This window comes from Castor canadensis, chromosome 14 (assembly GCF_047511655.1).
Source record: "Castor canadensis chromosome 14, mCasCan1.hap1v2, whole genome shotgun sequence".
Classification (NCBI taxonomy): Eukaryota; Metazoa; Chordata; class Mammalia; order Rodentia; family Castoridae; genus Castor; species Castor canadensis.
This window is the reverse complement of record NC_133399.1, coordinates 65,287,248-65,299,092: the sequence shown is the minus strand read 5'-3', so window position 1 is coordinate 65,299,092 and position 11,845 is coordinate 65,287,248. Positions and strand designations below refer to the sequence as shown.

The following is an 11,845-nucleotide window of genomic DNA, read 5'->3' as shown; positions in this document are numbered from 1 at the left end:
AGAATTTAATTGAATTGTAAGACTTCCAGTTGATGTGAAAAAACTGGTGCCAAAATAATGCAACAATTTTTTTTACTTCAGTATCAAAAAAAGAGGAACAGTATTATTGCTTTTTATCTTAATACATTTTTTTTTGTGGTGCTGGAGATTGGATCCATGCCTTGTGCATGGTAGGCAAGTGCTCTGCCACTGGGCTACATCTCCAGCCCTTAAATACATTTTTTTGATGGTTCAATTTAAGGTATTTACAATCTTGGTTACCAATATATTTGGTTTATTGTCATCTTGTACCTTTTAAAGCAGTTGCATTTTAAGTTGTCATGGTTACATGCTGTTTTTTTTAAAGTAATTGCAAATTAAGAATTTATTTTAAAGTCTTCATCTTTTCTAGAAACAAGGTTTAAAAAACAAAAAAAATTGCAAAAAATGGTAATTTTGTTATATCCTGATTATGTGTTCTGTAAATTCCAAATAAGTAAAATAATATAAAAATATTTTTTCAAATCTTTATAGAACAAAAAGAAAACCTCATTAATCATTAAATACTTTTGGATTTTTTTGCTCCTACAGATGAATTCACAAATATAAAAACTGATGTACATATACACTTTGAACTACAAATCTCCAACAGCCAAGTAATTACACAGTTTTGTTACATATAAAGTTAATATACTTCATATTTACTTGCTATGGAAAGCAGAATGAAAAATAATCATTGAACACTGTGATTATGTTTAATGCTGTTACAAAAATGTACAATAGTACATATACTTTTGCTAATTACGTATTTCTCTTTTAAAGTTAATACAACTTTTACATGTAACTCTTTGAAGAACTATGAGGTGACCAATTCAGATTTGGTGAACAGCAATTTGTCAGTAACCTCAAAAATCCCAGCCAGGAGAAGAGCCTTTCTTTTTTCTCCATGTGGTCATCTTAAGAAAGGCCTGATACAGTAGGAGAAGGCATTTTACAAACCTCTAATACAAGTTTATGAACTGTCAACTAAAGATACCGCCTCTGATGTGGATGGTTTCATTCAATCCGTGTTCTACCCACTTTATATCTTCTAGATCATCTTTTATGATACTTATCAAGTGGCTAAGGCCTTCCTGTTGTTTCAAATGCTGCTTGATTTCTCCTAACAGATCTGCATCTGCATAATATCTTTCTTCAGATTTAACTTCTCCAAAATGATTCTGCATCCTGATCTGGGACATCAGTTCATTTAATTGGCCCTTGAACTGAGTGGGTGCATTGAGTTCACACTGAATTGTATCTAGCTGAACCCGCAGCTGCTCTTCATCAGCCTGGATGGCATAACTATTCTTCCTTTGAATTTCCTGTTTGATCAGGACCTGTAAGGTTCTATGGGAAAGATCCATGAGCTTCCTCTTGTATTGTGCAATTTTGGCCATAGTTGTAGTTTGATTCTTTTGTAGCTCACTAATCTTCAGATATTATATCTAATCTGGTCTGATGCTGCTTAGTCATCTGATCTTGAACCTTTAGTCTTCGGAGTTCTTTGAAACCCACCATTGGTACAGGAATTAACTTTTCAGAATCAGGGTTATCTACCTTGTCTTGTTCCCAAATAATAGGATCAACACCAGCAGGAGGATTTTGTAAAAGCTGTTTGATCTGTGCAGGAGAAAGCTCTGTTCTAGTCATAGAAAGTGTTACACCAAGTTGTTGCAATTGTGTTTTTATATTGGCTTGCTCAAAATGGGCATGGAGTGTTGTAGCTGGAACTCTTCTTGAGGTACCATTTGGAGAACGCTCAACAACATAAATGACAACTTCTGTCTGATCATCTGGCAATGTTTTAATACCCTCTACATTTACAGTAAGGGTCTGGTTTCCTCCCAAAACTTTATGCAGTGATTCTACCAACTGCTGCTGATGGCTTCAAACATCTGTTTCTTTTTTGTTGAAAACTGAAACCACTAGTCCATCTTCATCTTTATTATTGGGCATACAACTATAACCTACTGCCTTAAATCGACAAAAGGGATTTTCTTGTGTAAATTCCACTGGAGGAATATTATTGTTGAAATATCCTTTTCCTGTTCCCCAAAAAGCCTGCAATTGATTCCATTTTGCCAAAATAGTATCTCTCTCATCTCCCAACAGTGTTGGAGCAGAAAGAGCACTTGCAGTATTTATCAGCTGGTTGGACTGGGTAGGAGCTTGGGTAGGCTGACTGAAGAGACCACCCAATGTAGTTTGTTGCTGTTGCTGCTGCTGTGTACTAAATTCTCCAAATCCCAGGCCAGTTCCCAAACCAGTACCTAAACCAGTACTAGTTCCTGTTGCTGTGCCAAAACCAGTACCAAATCCAAAACCTTTGTTCTGAGTACCACTGAAGAGTCCAGTAGCGCCTGTGTTTGTTGGGGCAGAAAAGCTGAATGCAGAAGCTGCAGTTGTAGATGTTGTCCCAACTCCTCCAAACCCACCCGCGGGTACTGCGGTGGCTGCAGCGGTGCCGGAGGTGCCCGAGGGAGCCCCCAAATTGAAGGCCATGTCGCGGGAGCAGCGGGAACGGAGAACCAAAACGCTGCTCCCGCGACGTGACGCCCCCATGCTAAGTTTTTGAGTGGATACAAGTTATATCATTTCATGATTTGCTTTGAAAATTAAATCATTTCTTTTGGATCGCCAACAGATACAATTAATCATTTTATTTCATAGCACATTATCAAAAATTGTATCTGCAAAAATGTCTTTGTTTTCCCCCCTTAATCCTGATACACAATCTTATTTCTCTCCCTTGAAAAGTGGCATATATTAAAGTGTTTGTTAGCTTCTAAATTTTAGGTTGTGTAGGTGTGTGTGTGTGTGTGTGTGTCTGTGTGTGTGTGAAGTATATAACCTACTTTGATCATATTCACTCCCCCATTCTCTTCTCTTGTTCCATCCACCCCCTCCTGCTGATCCCCTTTCTCTTATAAAACAGACCCTTTCTACTTTCATGTTTTTTTTAAAATATAGATTCTGCATATGAGAGAAAACATGCAGTATTTGTTTGAGTCAGGCTTATCTCCCTAGTTTTGTCTACTTTTTTTTACAAGTGACATGATTTTGTTCTTCTTTATAGCTGAATACTCTTCCATTGTGCATATATAACACATTTTCTTTTTTATTCTTAAGTTTGTTGTTATAATACATTTTCTTTATCCATTGATGGGCAAATAGGTTGATTTCGTATCTTGGCTATTCTGATTACTTCATGATAAACATGGGTGTAAGATATCTGTATTGTATACTGACTTCCTTTGAGTATACACCCAGGGAGCCTATGGTAGTTCTATTTTTAGATTTCCATAGTGGCTGCACTATTTATATTCTCACCAACAGTATATAAGAGTCTACAAGCCTTTAACAGTGTATAAGCCTCTATGGAAAATGGTATTGTGTTTCCTTCAAAAATTTGAAACAGAATCACCATATAATTCAACACTTCTGGTACATACAAAAAAGAATTGAAAGCAGTGTCTTGAAGATTATCTATACACTCCACCCATGTTCACATTACTGGGGGAAGGTCAGTTAGAGTCTTGAGGAGATCCCCAGAGAGAAGAAAAAGTGGGTGTTCAACTCAGTGTTTAGGCTCTCCATTCACAAAACAATTTCCAAGATGCAAGATAAGAGATTGGTAGAGATTTAGCTGGCAAGTAAAGCAGAGAGTATCTCATAGGCAAGGCATAGGCATATGAGGACATGAATGAGCTGGTTTATCGGGGGGTATAAATGCTAGGAAAAGTGAGGCTGGGGATCATGACAAACATTCTTTTGGGTAAGTGGCTCCTTTTGTTTTAGGTACCTGGTACATCTCAATCATTCCTGTTCCTGTAGTGTTTTGGTATTATCAGTTCAGCCTGGAGACATTAAGTCTGAGAAGATGGATAATTCTCTTCCTCGTAACATAGACTTGTGCTTTTAACTCTTCTGACCTTTAACTAACACCCTTCACATTTAAGGAGAGGAGGTGGACCAGGCAGTTTCCTTGAAGGTATGCATGGGGTACCAGGATCAGATGACATCAGGAGCATTACATATGCTTTTTAACTGAAAAGGAAGTCATCCAAGAGATTAAAAAAGGAAAATATTCTATAAAATATAATGAACAGCAAAATAATATTTCTTCTGATATGAATAAGATGAGCATAAGTAATACATTCTCCCACCAGGTAGCTCCAGAAAACCATGAAGTAAAATCATTGAGGCGGACACAGAGTCAGACAGTGTTGATTTGTATATGGAGATCTTTCAGAACTATAGAGATATTATCTGAGTGTCTGGAATACAGACACAACATTCAGTTTCTAAAATGGCACAAGTGCTCCCTTGGGTGGCAGTTAGAACGTCTAGGACTATCCTGTTCTGGAGGATGGCCTGTCTCCTCATACTCATTTCACAGTAATAAGATATCTAAGGCAGTATCTTCTAAAGCCTTTTGAGTCAATATGCCATATCTTCTAATCCTCTAGATGGCATGAATATGGGAGGCTAAGTGATTATACCAGTGGAAAACAGATATTCCCATCTATGTTGTAGTTCTGGTAGATTAGTAGTTTTCTCCAAGGTTTTTATCCATCATCCTTGTGTCCAAGGGTAGCAAATGGTACATAGTTCCATCCAAACTGGGGGTAGCCAGGGTCACAAATTATTGTCACATAATCATTTTGTGCCATTAGATCTCCAATGGGCTCCCCACCAGGCATTTTATTTTATTTCCAGTCAGTAGCATCCTAATTTGTAGCTTTAAATTCTATTGTTGCCTCATAATTAGATAAGGGAATTCAGCCTAATCTTTTAGTGGCATTTTTCCCATTTATCATAAATATGGTTATGTAATTCTTGGCATAGAAGGGCCTTTTGACTCAACTGACCTATAGTAGGAGTTAATCAAAGATAATCATCCCAAACCTAATAGTATCCCTTGAAATATCGATGGTTATTATCTCATATCTTTGGTGGTTGAGGGAATGCTAATGTCATTTTTAATTGTGAAAGCATATATTCCAAAGCCTGTAGGGTCCTGGTAGTCTTGGCAATAGGCCATTCTGAGATATTATATCCAGTTATATTTTTAAGATATTTGTAATTATTTCTGTTTCTACTCCATGTCTTATTTGATGTATGAGATCTTGGAGGCTTATCCAGCCAGAGCCTTGTGATGGAATACACACCAGGTCAGGCAAGAAGTGCTAGATGTGAGCAGTAAGTCACAAATTCAGCAGTTACTTTTATGGAGTCCTTCTGCATAATGATGTCCCCAGATGAAGAAAGAGTTTGTTTCAGCAGTAACAAATGGTAAGGGAATTATGAAAATATAAATTATCAAACATATATGGTGATAAGGAAGATTCAGTCCCCCAAAATATCAAAGGAATAATAGTTAATATACTCCCCACGAAGTAATAAACAAAATTAAGCAAATGTGGTTAAACAGACTTAATTAGTATATCCCTCAGTTGAGGTTAAGATAAGCACAAAAAAAAAAAAAAAAGAAAAGCACCAGGTTTATATAGGCTAAGTAGATTTTCATCAAACTTTTCAAATGATTGTTGTTAAATATTTTTTGTGGGACTGGGGTTTGAATTCAGGGCTTTGTGATTGCAGACACTCTTCCACTTGAGGCACACCTCCAGACAGATCTTCTTTTTGTTGAAGAGTTCTAAATACTCCAGAGACTCACAGGTGTAAGAGTCCAGTGGTTCCTCAGGCTTAAATGAATCTGATTGAGGTTGGAGAGATACAGATTTAATTCTGGAAATAGAACCCAAAAGGAAATGCTGGATAATTTTATAATGCTATAATTTTATAGCTGTAGGGATGCTCAGAAGAACTTCTATCTGTAGGAGTGTCTTTTTTTCTAGGCTTTATTTTTGGAAGAATAGGGTCATTATTTGGAGCAGGAAAGATCTCATTACCATGGTCTTGTAAAACGTGCTGTACTTGGCTCAGATTTATTATATATTTTGTAAGACTTTATATTCCAGAGTTTAGTAAGAGATCAGAAGTTAGAAAAGATTGCCCATACAACATCTCAAATGAGCTTAGTTGAAGTGGGGTTTTAGGTATAGTCTTAATTCGTAACAAAGCAATTGGCAACATTAACCAAGATTTAGAAGTTTCTTGGTATAAGTTAGCTTGTGCAGTTTTATTTATTTATTTTTTATTTAGTTTTCACTGTCCAGATAGAAGGAAAGTGTGGAGACATTGAACCTTTATTTTAAAACCATACTGCTAGGACAATACATCACAGCAAACAGACAGGCTATATTATCATTTCAAGTAATAAGTTGATAAAAAGACAACATGGTCCTTACCCAAAAGATAAGGTACCATGAAGGAATAGGAACACTGCTTGTTGCAAATACCCCAGACAAAAATGGCATTTGGTAATTTGTGTGTCTTATTACCACCTTGCTTACTTTTTGACTTTCCTATTCCCAGAAGATTGACTCAATAAGGCTCTGTTAATTCAGGGGGCTAAATAAACAATGCTGGGTTTAGTCTTTTATCTCACTGTTTTATGAAATTCAGGGTTTTGCAAGTCCAGTACTTCACAACTCTCTTAACTAGCCAACAGTTCCTATTTAGTGTTTATCACCAGATGATGGTATGACATGATCAAACCCCCATTCCCTTCAAGGCAAGACTGTCCTGTTGCTCTGCTGCAGAAAGCCTCAAATCCCATAAGCCAGTGAAGGAAACTCTGCTTTTAATACTCAAGAGTGACACTGACTCTCTAGGAATTTCAAGAAATGCACAAACACGTCTTGGTGGCCAGAAACAGATGTACACAAGAAGAAACTTTCAAAGTTCTTGTCCAACTAACCTACTCTCTCCCAACTCACACATTAAATCCACTCTATGCTGTTGTATATGAAACAAAACCAAGCAAAATAAAAATCCAGAAATCTGGGATGGTGGAGTGGCTCAAGCAATAAGAGTGCTTGCCTAGCAAGCATGAGGCCCTGAGTTCAAACCCCAATAACGCCCACCCCCCAAAAAAAATCCAGAAACCTTCTTTCCTTTCTAAATTAGTGATCTACTGGGTTTTGTTTTATAAATTATGGAAATAATTTTGGCAAACAGGAGGTTGGCAACAAATAGACACACCTCTCCTCAACCTTCACCTGATCACAGGCAGGTTGGAGGAAACTGCCAGCCTGTTGGTACCTGTGTACTAAGAAGAATCTGGTGGTACCTTGGAGATCTGTGGCTTTGTACATGGGAGATCTCAGCTGCCAGGAAAAGCACTTGCCACATGGGAATTTAGACTCCAAAACATGCCCCCTTCCCACATGCTCTCTTTGACCCAAATTTTAGCACCTTTCTTCCATTTCACTTTCTAGGATGGAAACATAAAAGAACTACTGTCCAGAAACAAATGAAATATACCTTAAATGTGTTGTCATCCTTAACTTCTTCATAAACTTTTCTTAAAAGACTAAGATTCCCATTCCTCTTTAAATACATTCCTGTCCTGAGCTCAATGGTCACAGGAAAAGACTTTCATTTCCCAATGGATGAGAGAGACTCTTTCATCTTCTTAGTCATAGTCGGGTTGAGGTGCATGTGCTCATCCACACACTTGGTCACACAACTGTCTAGCTGCTGCTTCACCTGAAGCACCTTGTTCCCTGCATCCATTGAATCTTTGGCTTTGTCATTGCAATGAAAGGTGCAGCGGGTCAGGCGGTCCTGGAACCTTTCCAACTCACTGGTCACCAAAGCCTGGGCTTGGGCTAGAGGCGCATGGCAGCGCTCAATGCACTGGTGCACCTGCTGCATGGACGCCTGGCTGTCTTCACAGCAATTGGCGCTGCACCCGAACATGAGGCCCTGTATCTTTCGGATGTTCTCTTTCTCCACACTTTTCACCATGGCGTCCACCGCCTCCTGTACCTGGAGCTGCCGCGGCTTGGCCCGGCGACCCGGCTCTACGCCTCGCCGGCGCCCACATGGACTTCGTTTGTGCAGTTTTACATTGTAAGTTAGTCCATTTGCACTTTATCTGAAGACTGCGGTGCCTGGAAGTATGCAAATAATGATGTACTCCTAAGGCTTTGGACAGGCCCTAAATTGCTGTAAGACAAAGGATGCACCTTTATTCACTCTGCAGTGACAAAGGCAATCCAAACCTAGGAATTATTTCAGTAAAGTTTTAAGTTACCTCCTGGGCCTTTTCTATGTGTTTTGTGTTGAAATGATTTTATCTTTCTGGAGAAAGTATTCATATATGCCAGTAAATATTTATATCTCTGGCATCTAAGGACTTGAGTGAAATCTATTTGCCAATCTTCAACTGGTAAAGTTCCTATCTACTGAACGGTCTTTGTTTTGTTTTTTGAGGTACTGGGGTTAGAATTTAGGGCCTCATGCTTGCTCTTCAGCTTGTGCCACTCCCAGACCAGAAGAAAGGCTTTCCTGATGGAGAATCAAACTCCACTGAACAATCCTGAGGAGGGGAGGGGGCCTGGATTATTCTATAAGCAGGTAGGACAGGCTCCAGGTATTTCTTGAATAGAGAGGTTTTTTTCCCTCTCAGTAATTGAGAGACCAACCTTGTAAGTGCATGTTGTACTTACATGACAGGTGTCATTAAGCATTGTATAATTTTTCATTGGTTAGACTGGGGGTATGACTATTTTGTTGTCATCTTCCTTGATCCACCATCCATGCTCCCCTAATTTATATCACTTTTTAATCCCACATTCCTTATCCTTTTCTGCATATTAGGTGTTAGGTAATTTGGGAATGGAAGGGATTAAAGCCATTTCCATATCTGTGGCCAAAACAGCCTGGTTAGCACTTTGGTCTTCATTTTCAGTGGTTGATCAGAGAACCTGATTTTGATGAACTTTGCAATGTATAAGAGCTACTTGTAAAGGATTTGACTGACTTTAATAAGGATAAAAATCTCAGGTCCATGTTTTAAAGGGATTTGTCAGTAGGGTTTTTCCCCTTTAAAAACATTATTAAATTTTATTTTTGAATTATGTGTTAATAATATGAGGGAATTTCACTGTGGCACTTTCACATGTGTACAGTGTACATTGAGCAAGTTCATCCTCTCCATTGTATCTCCCCCTTTCAAATGGTGTTTGGTGGGTTTCCTTATGCTATCTTCGTATATATATAAGTGGTGTGCTTCCATCCTCTTTAGCTCTCAGCATCCTTTCTTTTCTCCCTCTCCCACTGACCTCTCAGTCTCCCATATACATTCAATATTCCATTACTATTATCATCATCCTTTTAGGTCTAGGTTCCACAAATGAGCAAGAAGATGCAATATTTGACATTTGAATTTGGCTTATCTTGCTCATCATGGTCATCTCCAGTTCCATCCATTTTCTTCCAAGTGACACAATTTCATTTTTCTTTATGGCTGAGTAATATCCATGGTATACATACATACTACATTTTCTTCATTTATTGCTTGTTGGGCACCTTGGCTGTCTTCATAGTTTCACTACTGTGAAGAGGGCTGCAGTAAATTGATATGCATGTATCTCTCTATATGCTGATTTACACTCCCTTGGATATATGCCCAAGAGTGGTATAGTGGAGTCATAAGGTAAGTTTTAGTATTTTGAGATGCTTCTATTCTTATTTCCATAGTGGTGGCACTAGTTTACAGTCCCGCCAACAGTGTGTGAGGATTCCTTTCCCCCTGCATCTTTGCATTTGTTGTTTTCTTGGTGATTTCCAATCTGACTGGACTGAGATGGAATCTTAGTATAGTTTTTTTTTTTTTTTTCATTTTTCTTTTATTATTCATATGTGCATACAAGGCTTGGTTTATTTCTCCCCCCTGCCCCCACCCCCTCCCTTACCACCCACTCCACCCCCTCCCGCTCCCCCCCTCAATACCCAGCAGAAACTATTTTGCCCTTATCTCTAATTTTGTTGTAGAGAGAGTATAAGCCATAATAGGAAGGAACAAGGGGTTTTGCTGGTTGAGATAAAGATAGCTATACAGGGCATTGACTCACATTGATTTCCTGTGCGTGGGTGTTACCTTCTAGGTTAATTCTTTTTGGTCTAACCTTTTCTCTAGTACCTGGTCCCCTTTTCCTATTGGCCTCAGTTGCTTTAAGGTATCTGCTTTAGTTTCTCTGCATTAAGGGCAACAAATGCTAGCTAGTTTTTTAGGTGTCTTACCTATCCTCACCCCTCCCTTGTGTGCTCTCGCTTTTATCATGTGCTCATAGTCCAATCCCCTTGTTGTGTTTGCCCTTGATCTAATGTCCACATATGAGGGAGAACATACGATTTTTGGTTTTTTGAGCCAGGCTAACCTCACTCAGAATGATGTTCTCCAATTCCATCCATTTACCAGCGAATGATAACATTTCGTTCTTCTTCATGGCTGCATAAAATTCCATTGTGTATAGATACCACATTTTCTTAATCCATTTGTCAGTGGTGGGGCATCTTGGCTGTTTCCATAACTTGGCTATTGTGAATAGTGCCGCAATAAACATGGATGTGCAGGTGCCTCTGGAGTAACAGTCTTTTGGGTATATCCCCAAGAGTGGTATTGCTGGATCAAATGGTAGATCGATGTCCAGCTTTTTAAGTAGCCTCCAAATTTTTTTCCAGAGTGGTTGTACTAGTCTACATTCCCACCAACAGTGTAAGAGGGTTCCTTTTTCCCCGCATCCTCGCCAACACCTGTTGTTGGTGGTGTTGCTGATGATGGCTATTCTAACAGGGGTGAGCTGGAATCTTAGTGTGGTTTTAATTTGCATTTCCTTTATTGCTAGAGATGGTGAGCATTTTTTCATGTGTTTTCTGGCCATTTGAATTTCTTCTTTTGAGAAAGTTCTGTTTAGTTCACATGCCCATTTCTTTATTGGTTCATTAGTTTTGGGAGAATTTAGTTTTTTAAGTTCCCTATATATTCTGGTTATCAGTCCTTTGTCTGATGTATAATTGGCAAATATTTTCTCCCACTCTGTGGGTGTTCTCTTCAGTTTAGAGACCATTTCTTTTGATGAACAGAAGCTTTTTAGTTTTATGAGGTCCCATTTATCTATGCTATCTCTTAGTTGCTGTGCTGCTGGGGTTTCATTGAGAAAGTTCTTACCTATACCTACTAACTCCAGAGTATTTCCTACTCTTTCTTGTATCAACTTAAGAGTTTGGGGTCTGATATTAAGATCCTTGATCCATTTTGAGTTAATCTTGGTATAGGGTGATATACATGGATCTAGTTTCAGTTTTTTGCAGACTGCTAACCAGTTTTCCCAGCAGTTTTTGTTAAAGAGGCTGCTATTTCTCCATCGTATATTTTTAGCTCCTTTGTCAAAGATAAGTTGCTCATAGTTGTGTGGCTTCATATCTGGATCCTCTATTCTGTTCCACTGGTCTTCATGTCTGTTTTTGTGCCAGTACCATGCTGTTTTTATTGTTATTGCTTTGTAATATAGTTTGAAGTCAGGTATTGTAATACCTCCTGCATTGTTCTTTTGACTGAGTATTGCCTTGGCTATTCGTGGCCTCTTGTTTTTCCATATAAATTTAACAGTAGATTTTTCAATCTCTTTGATGAATGTCATTGGAATTTTGATGGGAATTGCGTTAAACATGTAGATTACTTTGGGGAGTATCGACATTTTTACTATGTTGATTCTACCAATCCATGAGCATGGGAGATCTCTCCACTTTCTATAGTCTTCCTCAATCTCTTTCTTCAGAAGTGTATAGTTTTCCTTGTAGAGGTCTTTCACATCTTTTGTTAGGTTTACACCTAGGTATTTGATTTTTTTTGAGGCTATTGTAAATGGAATTGTTTTCATACATTCTTTTTCCGTTTGCTCATTGT

General features: G+C 38.4%; 2 pseudogenes; both read right to left on the bottom strand.

Annotated features, from left to right (window-relative positions):
* Positions 1 to 506: 506 nt before the first annotated feature.
* On the bottom strand, positions 507 to 2,573 carry LOC109675431 (nucleoporin p54 pseudogene; annotated as a pseudogene).
* Positions 2,574 to 7,459: 4,886 nt separating this feature from the next.
* Positions 7,460 to 7,911, bottom strand: LOC109675430 (protein FAM136A pseudogene; annotated as a pseudogene).
* Between the last annotated feature and the right edge of the window lie 3,934 nt (positions 7,912 to 11,845).